This window comes from Salvelinus alpinus, chromosome 17, assembly GCF_045679555.1.
Source record: "Salvelinus alpinus chromosome 17, SLU_Salpinus.1, whole genome shotgun sequence".
Lineage (NCBI taxonomy): Eukaryota > Metazoa > Chordata > Actinopteri > Salmoniformes > Salmonidae > Salvelinus > Salvelinus alpinus.
Window position 1 is genome coordinate 22665533 of NC_092102.1, and position 18475 is coordinate 22684007.

The 18475-nt window shown below is 44.3% G+C and overlaps 1 protein-coding gene across 3 annotated transcripts in view; it reads left to right on the plus strand.

Moving 5' to 3' along the window:
- LOC139542521 (synaptotagmin-2-like) overlaps positions 1 to 18475 on the plus strand; it is an 87596-nt gene that overhangs the window by 41032 nt on the left and 28089 nt on the right. The window lies entirely within an intron of this gene.

The following is an 18475-nucleotide window of genomic DNA, read 5'->3' on the forward strand; positions in this document are numbered from 1 at the left end:
GGGCAAACCACTGAACTGACTGAACCAGTTGATGTAATTGATTAATGAATTACTTATCTTTACTAGAGAATGACTGATCAATTGATCTTGACATAGAGTATTAATCAGTTAAACAGTTTCCTACACTCTACATCATTGAGGGGATTCCAGGGTTCTCTTGTGTCAATGCAAATTATGATGTTCCCCTTTAGGAGCAACCATATACATTGCATTCGGAAAGTATTCAGACCCCTTGACTTTTTCCACATTTGTTACGTTACAGCCTTACTCTAAAATCAATCTACACAGCAAAAACAGCAAAAACAGGTATAGAAATTTTTGCAAATGTATAAAAAATACAAAAATGGAATGTCAGTATTTTTTTATTTTTTTATTAGGATCCCCATTAGCTAACGCCATAACGCTAGCTAATCTTCCTGGGGTCCAACACCAATTAACCAGACATTACAAACAACCACAATCAAGACTTCACAAACGTTCAACAAATAGACAATACAGATAATTAAAATACCTGACAGGAAACACATTTAACATTCAGTTGATGCTTTCTATTTGCTGTCCAGTCATATGGTCTATCACATTAGATGTTCTTTTATTTTTTATTGAAGGTGGATTTGCTTTTTGCCTGAGAAATATGGATTGGTAAAAAGTTCCATTCAGCTATAGCTCTATATAAAACTGTAGATTTAAGGCAATTTGTCCTTGGCTTGAGTTGTTTTAGCTGCCCTGAATTTGCCTGTCTGGTTTGGTGGTTATGCGTGTTGCTAGTATGTACTAATTGGACAGAAAAATACTGTGTTTAAAAAAATATATATAACATTCCTAAAGAAAATCAGAAGACTAGATAGTAATTTGTTTTTAACGTGAAGCCATGAAAGATTGTGATGCATTTTAATGATATTCATTCGGTTAGAGCAATGAAGAGCTAATCTGGCAGCCCTGTTTTGAGCGATTGAGCTTTTTCATATCTTTCTTTGCTGCAGATGACCATATAACCAGACAGTACTCTAAATGTGATAGGATCAGGGATTGAATCACCTGATTCAGAGTGCTAGATGTTACATATTCTGAACATTTTCTTGTAACAGCAATTCCCTTACCCATCTTAATAACAATATTATCTATGACACCTAGTAGTTTTGTTTTTTTCACTTGCTCTACATGTATTCTATTCATCGACAAATTCAATTGGGGGTCATCAGCAGGCATATATCTTGAACCAAATACAATACATTTAGTTTTAGAAATGTTCAACACCAATTTGTTCATATCAAGCCAGTCAGACACCATTCTTAGTTCACTGCTCAGTACATCTGTTAGCTCATTACATTCTGATGCTGCGCTATACATTGTAGAGTCATCAGCATACATGACCACTATTGCTTTGTTCATAACTGAAGCTAAATTATTAGTAAAGATAGAGTAGAGCAGTGGGCCTAGGATGCTTCCTTGAGGAACACCACAATGTATATCTTTACTATTTGAAAAGCTACCATTAAAGAACACTTTTTGCCTTCTCCTGGATAGATAGCTTTCCATCCAGGATAGAGCTGCATCCTTAAAACCATAATATTTTAGTTTTCCTAGTAACAGTTCATGATCAATTACATCAAAAGCAGCACTGAAACCCAGCAACACTGCACCAACTAACTTCCTATCATCCATACTCTTTAACCAGTCATCTGTCATTTGTGCTAAGGCTAAGGCCGTACTCGTAGAATGCCCTTCTTTGTATGCATGCTGGAAACCCGTTATCAGATAATTACATGAGAAATAGTCCTTGATTTGTACAGACACAATTGAATTTTTTTTTTTACTTAACTCTGGCAGCAAGCTTATAGGATGACTATTAGGACCAGTAAATGCAGAATGTTTTATCCTTAGGTAGTGGAATAACCTTTGACTCTTTACAGATTTCTGGGCACACCCCATACATCAAGCACTTATAAAAAATATGAGTGATTGGTGTAGATATTTGGTTAGCTGTAACTCTAAGCAATTTGGCGTCTAACAGCGTTCTTTCTACCTCTTCCCTTTCTACTTGATGAAATTTGAACCTGCATTGCCTCTCCTTCATGATACAATATTTTATAAGGGTATATGACATGGAGCCATCAGTTCGAATCATAGCATTCCTCAACTTGTCCACTTTGCCTGTAAAATATTCATTAAAGTAGTTTGCGATGTCATGTGGTTTTGTAATAAATATATACCCTCTGATTCAACAAAAGAGGCAGACATGTTTGAATTCCTACCCATAATAATGTTCAACGTTCTCCACAGCTGTCACGCCCTGGCCATAGAGAGGTTTTTATTCTCTATTTTGGTTAGGCCAGGGTGTGACTAGGGTGGGCATTCTAGTTTCTTTATTTCTATGTTTTGTATTTCTATGTTTTGGCCGGGTATGGTTCTAAATCAGGGACAGCTGTCTACCGTTGTCTCTGATTGGGAATCATACTTAGGCAGCCTTTTTTCCTTTGGTATTTGTGGGTAGTTGTCTTTGTTAGTGGCCTGTATAGCCCTAGTAAGCTTCACGTTTGTTTTTGTTGTTTCTTGATTTGTTGGCGACATTCTTAATAAAGGAAAGTGTACGCTGACCACGCTGCACCTTGGTCCACTTCCTCTTCAGACGAACGTGACAGAACTACCCACCACCAAAGGACCAAGCAGCGTGGCCAGGAGAGGCAGCCCCCAACATTTTTTTGGGGGGGGGGGCACACGGGACGGTTGGCGGAGCCGAGGTTGGAACCAGAGCCAGTCAGGGAGAAAAGGTGGATTTGGAGGGGAGTGAAGCAGAGACAGTTAAGGAGTTGATGGGGAGATTGGAGGAGAGAGTTAGGAGAGAGCTGCTGTGTTGGTGCATGAGGCACGACATTCGCCCTACGGAGCGTGTCCTCAGGTTAATGTCACCTGAGTCGGCTCTCCATACTCGTCCTGAGGTGCGTGTTAGCCGTCTGGTGAAGACTGTGCCAGCCCGACGCACCAGGCCTCCTGTGCGCCTCCACAGCCCGGTGAGTCCTGCGCCGGCTCTGCGCACTGTGTCTTCGGTGCGTTGTGACAGCCCGGTTCGTCCTATGCCTGCGCTCCGTACGTGCCGGGCTAAAGTGGGCATTCAGCCAAGAGGAGCAGTGCAAGGTCTAAGCACCAGTCCGGAGCCTCCAGCGACGGTCCCCAGTCCGGGGCTTGCAGCGACGGTCCCCAGTCCGGGGCTTGCAGCGACGGTCCCCAGTCCGGGGCCTGCAGCGACGGTCCCCAGTCCGGGGCATGCAGAGAGGGTCCCCAGTCCGGGGCCTGCAGAGAGGGTCCCCAGTCCGGGACCTGCAGAGAGGGTCCCCAGTCCGGGGCCTGCAGAGAGGGTCCCCAGTCCGGGGCCTGCAGAGAGGATCCCCAGTCCGGGGCCTGCAACGAGGGTCCCCAGTCCGGGGCCTGCAACGAGGGTCCCCAGTCCGGGGCCTGCGGCGAGGGTCCTCAGTCCGGGGCCTGCGGCGAGGGTCCCCAGTCCGGGGCCTGCGGCGAGGGTTCCCAGTCCGGGGTCGGCGACGAGGGTCCCCGCACCAGAGGCGCCACCAAAGTGGGGGGAGCCAGAGGTGGAGCGGGGTCTACGTCCCGCACCGGAGCCGCCGCCGTGAATAGATGCCCACCCGGACCCTCCCCTATAGAGTCAGGTTTTGCGGCCGTAGTCCGCACTTTTGGGGGGGGTACTGTCACGCCCTGGCCATAGAGAGGTTTTTATTCTCTATTTTGGTTAGGCCAGGGTGTGACTAGGGTGGGCATTCTAGTTTCTTTATTTCTATGTTTTGTATTTCTATGTTTTGGCCGGGTATGGTTCTCAATCAGGGACAGCTGTCTATCGTTGTCTCTGATTGGGAATCATACTTGGGCAGCCTTTTTTCCTTTGGTGTTTGTGGGTAGTTGTCTTTGTTAGTGGCCTGTATAGCCCTAGTAAGCTTCACGTTCGTTTTTGTTGTTTCTTGATTTGTTGGCGACATTCTTAATAAAGGAAAGTGTACGCTCACCACACTGCACCTTGGTCCACTTCCTCTTCAGACGAACGTGACAACAGCTTTTTCCCATCACCCTTTACTTCATCAATTTTGTGCTGATGGAATCCCTTCTCTTTCCTTTGTTTAGCTTGGTCACAAGATTTCTTAATTTACAATAACTTTGCTTGACAAACAAAGTACCAGATTTATCTGCTACTTTTTTGGCATCATTATGTTGAATCATTAAATTTCTCAGCTCATCATCAATCCATGGGGCACCATTTGACCTCACAGTGCATTTTCTTAAAGGGGCGTGCTTATCAGCTATACTCATAAATAATTTCATAAACAAACTTAGTGACATTTCAGGATCATCCTTACTACACACTTCTAACCATTGCACATTCTTAATCTCATCGACAAATGAGTCCTGATTGAACCCTTTGTAGGACCGGCGGTAGATTATCTAGGGCCAGCCTTTGGTATTTTAGTTTTCCTAGTGAGTGCAACCAAGTTATGATCACTGCAACCTAGTGCCACTGATACAGCGTTAGAACAATGTTCAGCCATGTTAGTGAAAATGTGATCGATACAAGTTGATGATGTAATACCAGACCTATTAGTGAACATTCTGGTTGGTAATGTCATAACTTGGGTTAGGTTACATACATTGGCAACAGAAATAACTTTCTTTCTCTTTGGAGAGTTTGTATTCAAAAAATAGATATTCATATCTCCCCAAAAATATATTTCCCTATTTTCATCCAACATTTCGCAAATTACATCAAGATATTTCACATCAGCACTAGGTGGCCTATAGCAGCAACCAACTAATATAGGTTTCAAATGTGGTAAATGCACCTGTACCCATAGTATTCAGACCCTTTACTCAGTACTTTGTTGAAGCACCGTGGGCAGCGATTACATCCTCAAGTCTTCTTGGGTATGACGCTACAAGCTTGGCACACCTGTACCTGGGGAGTTTCTCCTATTCTTCTCTGCAGATCCTCTCAAGCTCTGTCAGGTTGGTCTCCCCAGAGATGTTCGATTTAGGTTCAAGTCCGGGCTCTGGCTGGGCCACTCAAGGACATTCAGAGACTTGTACTGAAGCCGCTCCTGCGCTGTCTTGGCTGTGTGCTGAGGGTCGTTGTCCTGTTTGAAGGTGAACCTTCGCCCCAGTCTGAGGTCCAACAAAATTTTGACTTTTTTTGTCTGAATAGAGATCTGAATACTTTCCGAATGTACTGTCTTTCCCCTGTGATATGTGTTGGGAAGGCTATTCTGAAAATATACTTAACGAAGCTACCAATTACTTCACACTGTAAGAAGTTAATCTACACTTAAGCTACCCTTAAGAAAAATATAGTTTATTAACTAAAGTTACTTTGAAAATGTAGTTCACTACATCCAAACTACTTTGTGAAAGATTATCATATCTAAATCTGATATGAGGAGGGGGTGCGAGGTGGGGTGTTGTGGGATTATTTAAGATACTCTTTGAAGAGGTAGTGTTTCAGATGTTTTCAGAAGATGGCTGAGTGGGAGCTGCCCTCTCGTAGGGGTGGGAAGGCCGAGAGACCAGAGGTGGCAGAACGGAGTACTCAGTTGGGGTATAGGGTTTGAGCAGAGCCCGAACGTAGGGAGGGGCAGTTCTTCTTGCTGCTCGTTAGGCAAGTACCATGGCCTTGTAGTGGATGCGAACTTCGACTGGACGCCAGTGGAATGTGTGGAGGAGCGGGGAGACATGGGAGAATTTGGGAAGGTTGAACACCAGGCGGGCTGCAACATTCTGGATAACTTGCAGTTTGATGACACAAGCAGGGAGCCCAGCCAACAGTGAGTTGCAGTAGTCCGGACGGGAGATGACAAGTGCCTGCATTAGGACCTGCGCCGCTTCCTTTGTGAGGTAGGGTAGTACTCTACTGATGTTGCAGAGCATGAACCTGCAGGAGCGAGTCACTGCTTTGATGTTTGCAGAGAATGACAGGGTGTTCTCCAGGGTCACGCCAAGGTTCTTTGCAATCTGGGAGGGGGACACTGTGGTAAGCACAATATAATTCACATCGGTTCCTATCTCACGGGCATAGCAGGTATCCATACAGTAGTGTTATTATGTCACTTCATCAACAGAGCAGGTTTTTATAAGGTAGTGTCTAAAGTTACCTCATCATAGTAGGTATTTATAGTATATATTATGTTACCTCGTTAGCATAGCAGGTATTTATATAGGAGTGTTCATGTTACCCCAGAAGCACAGCAGGTATTTATATAGGAGTGTTCAGGTTACCCCAGAAACACAGCAGGTATTTATATAGGAGTGTTCATGTTACCCCAGAAACATAGCAGGTATTTATATAGGAGTGTTCATGTTACCCCAGAAACATAGCAGGTATTTATATAGGAGTGTTCATGTTACCCCAGAAACACAGCAGGTATTTATATAGGAGTGTTCATGTTACCCCAGAAGCACAGCAGGTATTTATATAGGAGTGTTCAGGTTACCCCAGAAGCACAGCAGGTATTTATATAGGAGTGTTCAGGTTACCCCAGAAACATAGCAGGTATTTATATAGGAGTGTTCATGTTACTCCAGAAGCACAGCAGGTATTTATATAGGAGTGTTCAGGTTACCCCAGAAGCACAGCAGGTATTTATATAGGAGTGTTCATGTTACCCCAGAAACACAGCAGGTATTTATATAGGAGTGTTCATGTTACCCCAGAAGCACAGCAGGTATTTATATAGGAGTGTTCATGTTACCCCAGAAACGTAGCAGGTATTTATATAGGAGTGTTCATGTTACCCCAGAAGCACAGCAGGTATTTATATAGGAGTGTTCATGTTACCCCAGAAACGTAGCAGGTATTTATATAGGAGTGTTCATGTTACCCCAGAAACACAGCAGGTATTTATATAGGAGTGTTCATGTTACCCCAGAAGCACAGCAGGTATTTATATAGGAGTGTTCATGTTACCCCAGAAGCACAGCAGGTATTTATATAGGAGTGTTCATGTTACCCCAGAAACGTAGCAGGTATTTATATAGGAGTGTTCATGTTACCCCAGAAACACAGCAGGTATTTATATAGGAGTGTTCATGTTACCCCAGAAGCACAGCAGGTATTTATATAGGAGTGTTCATGTTACCCCAGAAACGTAGCAGGTATTTATATAGGAGTGTTCATGTTACCCCAGAAACGTAGCAGGTATTTATATGGTAGTGTTAATAATGTTACCTCATCAGAATAGCGTCACGTCTCTCTTCCTCTTTACCATTAGCAAGCGTGCCGAATGTCATTTACCTATTAACTTCAGTCTATGCAGCCCAGCATAGGGCAACCTGTCATCAGCATCTGGCTCCAAGGAGCATTCCTCTGAGACGAGGCCATAACCCAAACTATTCAATACAATTCCATAATGCATTCTGTTTGTCCTTCAGTTAAGCCTGTACTTGACTGAATTACTATTTTTACTACATGTAGTTCACTACTCCCCAGCACATATTTCATGGTTATCATAGTTTATTTATTTAACCTTTATTTAACACTGCAAACATATTACCTTCCTAAAAATATGCATCAGCTAATGAATTAGATGGATATATTTTCACCACAAGATACTCAAATGTATTCTACATATCATCAATCCTAATTGATGAATGGCACTACAATAAACACCTTTAGAAAATACAGTCAACAGTACCACAGACAGGCGTGATCAAACCCAGAGTCCCATCTGCCCAAATGGCACTGTTGGTCTCTGAGGCACACAGAGGAGCCACATTGTGGTGTTATGAGGAAGAGGAATAGGCGTGGCGATACGAGCTGTGTGTGTGCGTATGAGCGAGAGAGAGAGATATAGCGAGACATGATTGACTATAGGATGGCGACTTTATGTGCTAGTGTACTCCTCATCTCCAGCAGGCAGGCCCTGCCCTGCACTCCTCATCTCCAACAGGCAGGCCCTGCCCTGCACTCCTCATCTCCAACAGGCAGGCCCTGCCCTGCACCCCTCATCTCCAACAGGCAGGCCCTGCCCTGCACCCCTCATCTCCAGCAGGCAGGCCCTGCCCTGTACTCCTCATCTCCAGCAGGCCCTGCCCTGCACTCCTCATCTCCAACAGGCAGGCCCTGCCCTGCACCCCTCATCTCCAGCAGGCAGGCCCTGCCCTGTACTCCTCATCTCCAGCAGGCCCTGCCCTGCACTCCTCATCTCCAGCAGGCAGGCCCTGCCCTGCACTCCTCATCTCCAGCAGGCAGGCCCTGCCCTGCACTCCTCATCTCCAGCAGGCAGGCCCTGCCCTGCACTCCTCATCTCCAGCAGGCAGGCCCTGCCCTGCACTCCTCATCTCCAACAGGCAGGCCCTGCCCTGCACTCCTCATCTCCAACAGGCAGGCCCTGCCCTGCACTCCTCATCTCCAACAGGCAGGCCCTGCCCTGCACTCCTCATCTCCAACAGGCAGGCCCTGCCCTGCACTCCTCATCTCCAGCACACCTGATTAATCAGAGTCAATTCCCTGAGTGATGGCAGCCTGGAGCCTCAGGGGCCCAGTGAGGGCTAATAAAGCCCAGAGGAGATCACCGCCTGGGAGGACAGATACTGCTCCCCTGCCCAACCCTCTGTCCTTTATACTGGACGACCCCAGAGCAATCTGCCATTATATTGAGAAAAATACATGTGTAATTACACTGTAACGTATTGTAGTTGATGTACTAACTCGTTGTTGCACTGTCATAACAACATGTAACTAGTGGTAATTGCAGTCTGTAATTATAGAGGTGCTTGTTACCATGCTTGTTAGAAATGGGAAAGTTTCCCCTAAATTCACCAATTCAGTGTTTAGTTTCTCCTCAGCTGCATCCGATTCAGTAATAGCTCACAAGATTGTTATCTCTCGTGGACCAATGCACTGGGTGTCCGAGATTACAAAGGTTTGAGGCTCAATAGGCTCTAATTACCTACCTACCTGTGAATGAACACTCTTCAAAGTTTACACTCAATTCTGTTGCAACCTCACTGACTGGGGTCTACCATACGGGTGTCATCACAGATTATAGTAAAAAGAATAACTTATAATGAATGTGTGCGTTACCCATTATAACAACCTGAACCTCCTTGCCATCCAAGTGAGAAGATAAACCTACAAGGACACCACAGAGTACATGTACTATCTGCATAAGTACAATGTAATTACTAGGTGTTACACAGGATTTAGCTAGTTAGAATGAGGAGTATCTTGAGGGGTACTTACTTGTAATTAATGTTTACTTATATAGTACATTACCCATCCTGACAACCTGCTCCTCATTTAATGGCTTCCCGATGTTCCATCCAAGTGGGAGGATAAACTGACTAGTACACCACAGAGTACATGATATATCTGCATTAATGTAATTAGACTCCAGGGACCTTTATTGCAGAGTTGTGTCGGTGTCACGTGGTTTGTGCAGGATGAAATATGGTGTTTTGGGATGCCATCGGAAACTTTAACATTTGTAACAAGCATGGTAACGAGCATTCGTTGTTACACCTCTGTAATTACATATTGCAATTACTACCAGTTGCATGTTGTTATTACAGGTTAACTATGAATTATTGCAATTATTACAATACTTGTTATAATTACATATGTAATTAGACTGTAATAAGGACCCCTTAAAAGGAAGTGTTACCAAAACCCTGTATGTGCATTGAATAAGTATTAGGTCATGTATAATATCTGTAATGTTATTGATTTTCTATTGCTATGGCTCGAGCCAGGCATGTGCCATCACCAATCAATCAGATCGTGTTCTCTCTCGGTCTCGGTCTCTGTCTCTCTCCACTGCACAAAGATTCTGTCCATTCAGCACCCCACATTGTGAAATAGCACTAGTATGCACAGGAATAATGTAACAGTGGCATTTTGGAAATAACAGTGCTCTATGTCATTTAAAAAAATCTCAGTCTTAGTCTTGAAAGTTGTAATAGTAGAATGCACAAGGTGCAATTTTGAAATTGGGTAGTGCATCGTCAGTTCCTCTTGTCGTGTTAGTCATTACATACCTTAGAGAGTTCCCCAATGCTCCCGGGGGCTCCCGAGTGGCGCAGCGGTCTAAGGCACTGCATCTCAGTGTAAGAATTGTAACTACAGGCCCTGGTTCGAATCCATCCTGAATCGCATCCGGCCGTAATTGGGAGTCCCTTAGGGCAGCGCACAGTCCGGGTTTGACCGGGGTAGGCCGTCATTGTAAATAAGAATTTGTTCTTAACTGACTTTCCTAATTAAATGGATGGTGGGCCCCAAATGAAAATGTTTGTGAACCCCTGCTCTAGGTGAAAGTGTTCCCTTTCGTCTCATCATGCCAGATTCAAAGTGGGCCAACCACAGCTGAAAGGCACCATGTTTTGTTTGGCAGATGGGTATACAGCAGAGAGAGAGAGAATTACCTAAAAAAAAAAGAGAGAGAGGGTAACGTGATAATATAGCATTCAAAAATCATGTTAAACACTATTTTTGCACACTGTCATGACTTGCCCTGTTGGGTGAGGATTATAGGTGCCAGATTTTCCTTTCCCCCCTCTCTCTCTCTCTCTCTCTCTCTCTCTCCCCCACCAGTTCTATGACCGGTCGTAAATACCGTGTAGAAGCTTTGAGTTTGGCAGGATTGAGGGGAAAGAAACCTCATTGTTACAAGGAGATTCCTCCCGCCAAAACGGTAACATCAAAAGGTTGAGTAATTCCCGAAACGGATCCAGTGTTTTGCCTTCCACACAATACAATGGATCTGATCCCAGCCGGCGACCCTGTGCGACGCCGAAAAAGGGGAAAACGTGGCGGTCTCGTGGTCAGGCTTCGGAGACGGGCACATCGCGCTCCACTCCCTAGCATACTACTCGCCAATGTCCAGTCTCTTGACAATAAGGTTGATGAAATCCGAGCACGGGTAGCATTCCAGAGAGACATCAGGGATTGCAACGTGCTCTGCTTCACGGAAACATGGCTAACTCAAGGGACGCTAACGGAGTCGGTGCAGCCAGCTGGTTTCTTCATGCATCGCGCCGACAGAAACAAACATCTTTCCGGTAAGAAGAGGGGCGGGGGGGTATGCCTTATGATTAACGAGAAGTGGTGTGATCATCATAACAACACACAAGAACTCAAGTCGTTCTGTTCACCTGATCTAGAACTCCTCACAATCAAATGTCGACCGCATTATCTACCAAGGGAATTCTCGTCAATCATAATCACAGCCGTATACATTCCCCCCCAAGCAGACACATCGATGGCCCTGAACGAACTTTATCTGACTCTTTGTAAACTGGAAACCACACACCCTGAGGCTGCATTCATCGTAGCTGGGGATTTTAACAAGGCTAATCTAAAAACAAAACTCCCTAAATTCTATCAGCATATCGATTGTGCTACCAGGGCTGGAAAAACACTAGACCATTGTTATACTAATTTCCGCGACGCTTATAAGGCCCTCCCCCGCCCCCCTTTCGGAAAAGCTGACCACGACTCCATTTTGTTGATTCCAGCCTACAAACAAAAACTCAAACAACAAGCTCCCGCGCTCAGGTCTGTTCAACGCTGGTCCGACCAATCTGAATCCACGCTTCAAGACTGCTTCGATCACGCGGATTGGAATATGTTCCGCATCGCGTCCAACAACAATATTGACGAATATGCTGATTCGGTGAGCGAGTTCATTAGGAAGTGCATTGACGATGTCGTACCCACAGCAACGATAAAAACATTCCCAAACCAGAAACCGTGGATTGACGGCAGCATTCGCGTGAAACTGAAAGCGCGAACCACTGCTTTTAACCAGGGCAAGGTGACCGGAAGCATGACCGAATACAAACAGTGTAGCTATTCTCTCCGCATGGCAATCAAACAGGCTAAGTCTCAGTACAGAGACAAAATCGAGTCGAAATTCAACAGCTCAGACACAAGAGGTATGTGGCAGGGTCTACAGTCAATCACGGATTACAAAAAGAAAACCAGCCCCGTCGAGGACCAGGATGTCTTGCTCCCAGACAGGCTAAACAACTTTTTTGCCCGCTTTGAGGACAATACAGTGCCACTGACACGGCCCCCTACCAAAACCTGCGGGCTCTCCTTCACTGCAGCCGAGGTGAGTAAAACATTTAAACGTGTTAACCCTCGCAAGGCTGCAGGCCCAGACGGCATTCCCAGCCGCGTCCTCAGAGCATGCGCAGACCAGCTGGCTGGTGTGTTTACGGACATATTCAATCAATCCTTATCCCAGTCTGCTGTTCCCACATGCTTCAAGAGGGCCACCATTGTTCCTGTTCCCAAGAAAGCTAAGGTAACTGAGCTAAACAACTACCGCCCCGTAGCACTCACTTCCGTCATCATGAAGTGCTTTGAGAGACTAGTCAAGGACCATATCACCTCCACCCTACCGGACACCCTAGACCCACTCCAATTTGCTTACTGACCCAATAGGTCCACAGACGACGCAATCGCAACCACACTGCACACTGCCCTAACCCATCTGGACAAGAGGAATACCCATGTGAGAATGCTGTTCATCGATTACAGCTCAGCATTTAACACCATAGTACCCTCCAAACTCGTCATCAAGCTCGAGACCCTGGGTCTCGACCCCGCCCTGTGCAACTGGGTCCTGGACTTCCTGACGGGCCGCCCCCAGGTGGTGAGGGTAGGTAACAACATCTCCACCCCGCTGATCCTCAACACTGGGGCCCCACAAGGGTGCGTTCTGAGCCCTCTCCTGTACTCCCTGTTCACCCACGACTGCGTGGCCATGCACGCCTCCAACTCAATCATCAAGTTTGCGGATGACACTACAGTGGTAGGCTTGATCACCAACAACGACGAGACGGCCTACAGGGAGGAGGTGAGGGCCCTCGGAGTGTGGTGTCAGGAAAATAACCTCATACTCAACGTCAACAAAACAAAGGAGATGATTGTGGACTTCAGGAAACAGCAGAGGGAGCACCCCCCTATCCACATCGACGGGTCAGTAGTGGAGAAGGTGGAAAGTTTTAAGTTCCTCGGTGTACACATCACGGACAAACTGAATTGGTCCACCCACACAGACAGCGTTGTGAAGAAGGCGCAGCAGCGCCTCTTCAACCTCAGGAGGCTGAAGAAATTCGGCTTGTCACCAAAAGCACTCACAAACTTCTACAGATGCACAATCGAGAGCATCCTGTCGGGCTGTATCACCGCCTGGTACGGCAACTGCTCCGCCCACAACCGTAAGGCTCTCCAGAGGGTAGTGAGGTCTGCAGAACGCATCACCAGGGGCAAACTACCTGCCCTCCAGGACACCTACACCACCCGATGTCACAGGAAGGCCATAAAGATCATCAAGGACAACAACCACCCAAGCCACTGCCTGTTCACCCCGCTATCATCCAGAAGGCGAGGTCAGTACAGGTGCATCAAAGCAGGGACCGAGAGACTGAAAAACATCTTCTATCTCAAGGCCATCAGACTGTTAAACAGCCACCACTAACATTTAGCGGCCGCTGCCAACATACTGACTCAACTCCAGCCACTTTAAAAATGGGAATTGATGGAAATTATGTAAAAATGTACCACTAGCCACTTTAAGCAATGCCACTTAATACAATGTTTACATACCCATCTCATATGTATATATACTGTACTCTATATCATCTACTGCATCTTGCCATCTTTATGCAATACATGTACCACTAGCCACTTTAAACTATGCCACTTTATGTTTACATACCCTACAGTACTCATCTCATACGTATATACCGTACTCTATACCATCTACTGCATCTGCCATGCCGTTCTGTACCACCACTCATTCATATATCTTTATGTACATATTCTTTATCCCTTTACACTTGTGTGTGTGTGTAAGGTAGTAGTGTGGAATTGTTAGGTTAGATTACTGTTGGTTATTACTGCATTGTCGGAACTAGAAGCACAAGCATTTCGCTACACTCGCATTAACATCTGCTAACCATGTGTATGTGACTAATAAAATTTGATTTGATTTAATGAAACAATATTTCTGTAGTCCAAGCGGTTGGAGGGGTCCGTGGGTACTTAAAGAACAATTATGTCAGATCAGTTGTGTTTTGGGATCCCATGAAGGACAGTATAACAACATAACTGTATCTCTGAATGTGTATATTTCCCAGTGATGAGATTCACATCCAAATGTTGGGGAACTGATAGGATTAAATATGAAACTATTTGTGAGAAGATGTAATGCGATGTTAGCCTTCTAAATGAGAGAATTGTTTTTCATATGAAGTCTTAACCAAGTCAGTGGCCACACCCATGTGAGCACAGGCATTATGTCGGCGTCTCAGACTGCATAAAACCCACTTCTGACAAAATGTACATCATACAAAGCAGGCTTGTTGAACCGGACATCACGAATGGTTAGACTCCACCAGACCAGCTTCGTGCAGCGCCAGCTGTACACGTTGAAATGGTTAAGGAAACTACAAGACTACACATTCACAGTCTACAGCTTTATATGTAAAATAGTCTAGGAAACTCGACCGAAGACGAGAGAAGAACAATTTCCTCTCACCACTATAGATACCTCTAAAGTATATATTCTAACGAAACGAGCCCGAGAACCACCAGGTGGTACTTTGAAAAGATCCATTCGAAATAACATTTCCCTTTCCAACGACCATTGGTACGTCTAGATCAGGGGTGTCAAACATACGGCCCGCGGGCCGGAACCGGCCCCCAAGGAGGTTCGATCAGGCCCGCAGGATAATTTGAAAGTGGAAAAAATGCATAAAAGACATGGAATTAATATTTTTAATTCGCTGCAATTCATGGATTATCCGCTAAGGGGCGCACTCTTTCCATCAGAGTAGAAGACAAGCCGCATCACTGAGACAGACTGAAAACAGCAGACGGTATCAATGCGCCATCTGCTGCTTGTTACGACGTTGTTAATACCTTGGTCTCTACCTCTCCGCTACACCCTCATTAGCCAAAATGTCGTTATCCAAACGGAGAAAAGTAGATAAGGAGTGTAGAATTTTCAACGGAAAACCTTCGTGCTTGGTGTGTTTGCAACAAGTTTCGGTATTGAAGGAATATAATATTCGACGCCACTACGAGACTCATCACAGCGAAAAATATGACGGCTTGCAAGGACAACTGAGAAGAGATAAGATTAACGAATTGCTGGCGGGTCTGAGGAAACAGCAGTCAACTTTCATCCAGAGCCGAGAAGTCAGTGAAGCAGCGGTAAAAGCCAGCTACCTAATTGCTAGCGAAATAGCATTAGCATCGAAGCCGTATTCCGACGGTGACTTTGTTAAACGATGCATGATGAAGGCGGCTGAACTTGTGCAAACGAGAGTGTCCAATCAGGCCCGCGTGTGGTTTGAGTAAAAAATAAAATGAACTCAGTATACTTTAAAATGACTCAAATCAAATTGAAACAAACAATTTGTAGATTGTGCCCAGCTCGCTAATAATCACCAGAATGAAAGCTAGACATAGAAAATTCCCAGAACGATGGATAGAGAACAATTCAGTTTCCAATTTTGATGTAGAGGAAATGCAACAAATTTTCAATGCGGCCCTCCGGACCTCACTGAAGACCGAATGCGGCCCCCAGGGCAAGATGAGTTTGACACCCCTGGTCTAGATGATCTGTTCAAACAGAGACAACCAGAGAGAGACTTTCTGTCAAATTACTCCCCAGACGGACCGGCGATTTCAACAGAGAGACAACAAAGGCATACAATCGTAAATATATACATTGCAATTCTTTTCGATTGAACGGCCGTTCATGTGCAAAGTATTAGCATTTCCATGAGCATAGTTATCAGCTGTGTGTATGTTAGTGAAGGCCTTTGTCTTTTCTCCCACTCTTTCTTACATGCCCCTCCCTTTTCATGTTGTGTAACAAGCCGTCATATCGGTTTAGTCCACTAGGGACTTTTCATTGCAGTATGTAGTAATCAATGAGTAACCGATTCTGTTTGTGTTTATGTAATTCTGTGTGATTATTTAGTTAGTTAGTAAATAAATAATTAAGCCAATTTGAATATCACTGATTCATCATTTATGCTAGGGTTCATGCAGATATCCAAGGATTTTGCGATGTTCAGAATGAGACTGATAGATGGTAAATAACAATTAATTAATGACTGATTGATGACTGAAATGTAAGAGATATTTATATCTTTAGGAGTTAATTCGGAAAAAGCTAACTCGTTAAATAAACTTTTTTCGTGGTGCCACAAGAGTGCTGATGAGTTAATTGTTACATGAGTAATTTAATCATTGTATAATTAAACATAGTTAATCGATTTGATAAAACAACCGTCATCACATTATTGATAGCCAAAGAGACGACAACACAGTGAGCCCATGCAACTTATTATGTGACTTGTTAAGCTAGATGTGTACTATTTAGGCTTGCCATAACAAAGGGGTTGAATACTTATTGACTCAAGACATTTCAGCTTTTCACTTGTAATTCATTTGTAAAAATGTCTAAAAACATAATTCCACTTTGACATTATGGGGTTTTGTGTGTAGGCCAGTGACACAAAATCTGAATTTGATCCATTTTATATTCAGGATGTAACACAACAAAATGTGGAAAAAGTCATGGGGTGTGAATACTTTCTGAAGGCACTATATACGTATTAAGATTAAATACTGCGATTTTATTGCGATTTGATGTTCCAAACATATTGCTCAATATATGTCTGTTGCAGAGAGATGAGAGAGCATGAAAAAGTTAGTTTTGATCAGTCATGTTGGATCACTATTTAAAAGGAAGATGGAGAACAAGCTATAGGATGAAAAATAACAGCGTTTTGGGGCAGGTACAGCTGACTGGCGCTAGCAAAAATACATGGATTTAAAGTATTGCGATATGTAACTGTATATATATTTTTTCCCTCCCATCACTAGTATTTCCTAATCTGTTACATTTCAGTCATTCCGGTATATCAGGAGCACACGTGCACATCATTTGAAAAATCTATTTGAGAAATTAAAGCTAGAATTCGTACATTTTTCTAGGTGCACTGGTGCTCCTACATATAAATTCCAGGTCGCACAACAAAATATTTAGGCGCATATATGAGTAAAATGGTCACACTGTAGAGCCCTGTACATGGCAAATCACTGTGACAGACTCAGTGAATTGACTCATAATTATTGGATCATTTCCAAGCCCGGCCTAGTAACCATCTATTAAGCATGGAACCAATTGAAATGACTATTGTCAGGTCTTGCAGGAGCAGAGAACAAATTACACTTGCTCTTGTTTCTCCAGGCCTGAGTTGTGAAATTGAGAAAGGCCATCCCTCTCTGTTTCGTTCCCACTGATTGAGGCCTTATTGATTTCATTTTGGAGTGCTCATCGGTGGCCACTTAGGAGGCAGCTTCCCTTATGGGAAGATGATAATTTTCCATGACACACTATAAAAAGCCCAGAGGGCTCTGAAATGTCTGGCTCAGCAAAGGGGCCTACCGTACAGAGGCGCCATCATATACTATTAAAAAAATGCTTCAAAAGAGGACAAATACACGGATTGTGCCAGTACTAAGACAACCCAAATGAAGGTCTGAAACAGTAAGCTAAGGAAAGAAATCCATGAGAAAGCTATAGTGTGTTTGCAATGTTTTCAACTACCTCTATCTTTAGTGTCCTGTTGGTTTTGATGCACCTATGAAATTACTACTGCTGTTGTGATTGTTATGACTACATCAACCAGTACTGCTACAGTAATACATAAATGATATTGTAGGGCTACTGCTGCTGCCACAGTGATTACTGTAATCCATCTTTGCTTTTGTCACAGCAGTTTTGAAAAGGTGTGGCAAGGAAAGGTTTAGTCAGCAAGACCCACTGCTGATTCACAGCTTCTGTCAATCTCTTTATAGCTACTTGTGAGATGCCAGTTGGATTTGAGCCCTTACAGAAAATATGAACTACGGTTAAGTTAACATTGTTCCATGCATCCATGACAGTAGCATTTCTGCTGCAAAGACTTTAGTGTGTGTGTGTGTGTGTGTGTGTGTGTGTGTGTGTGTGTGTGTGTGTGTGTGTGTGTGTGTGTGTGTGTGTGTGTGTGTGTGTGTGTGTGTGTGTGTGTGTGTGTGTGTGTGTGTGTGTGACAGTGGACCAACATTATTCATGTACTGTTGCTGTAGCGTAAACATGCCATACTCCCAGCTTCAAAGAGCCTAGTGAGCATCTGAAAGAGAATCTCTCAGCAGTCACTCATTCAAGGATCAAACTACCTCTTCTTGCTGCAGTGTGTGTGCCACAGAATGCTTTCTCTATTCTTCCTCTGTTCTCTCACTCTACCTTACATCCATTTTTACAGACTCTTACTCTCCCCATTGGCTCTTTTTTACCCCCATCCCGTTCTCATGTTGTCTTTTTCCTCCTTTTCCTTTCCTGACAGCTAAACTCTGTATCGTTCCCCGAGCTGCTAGACTCTGTAGAATTCCCAGAGGTCTTGGGTGGGGTTT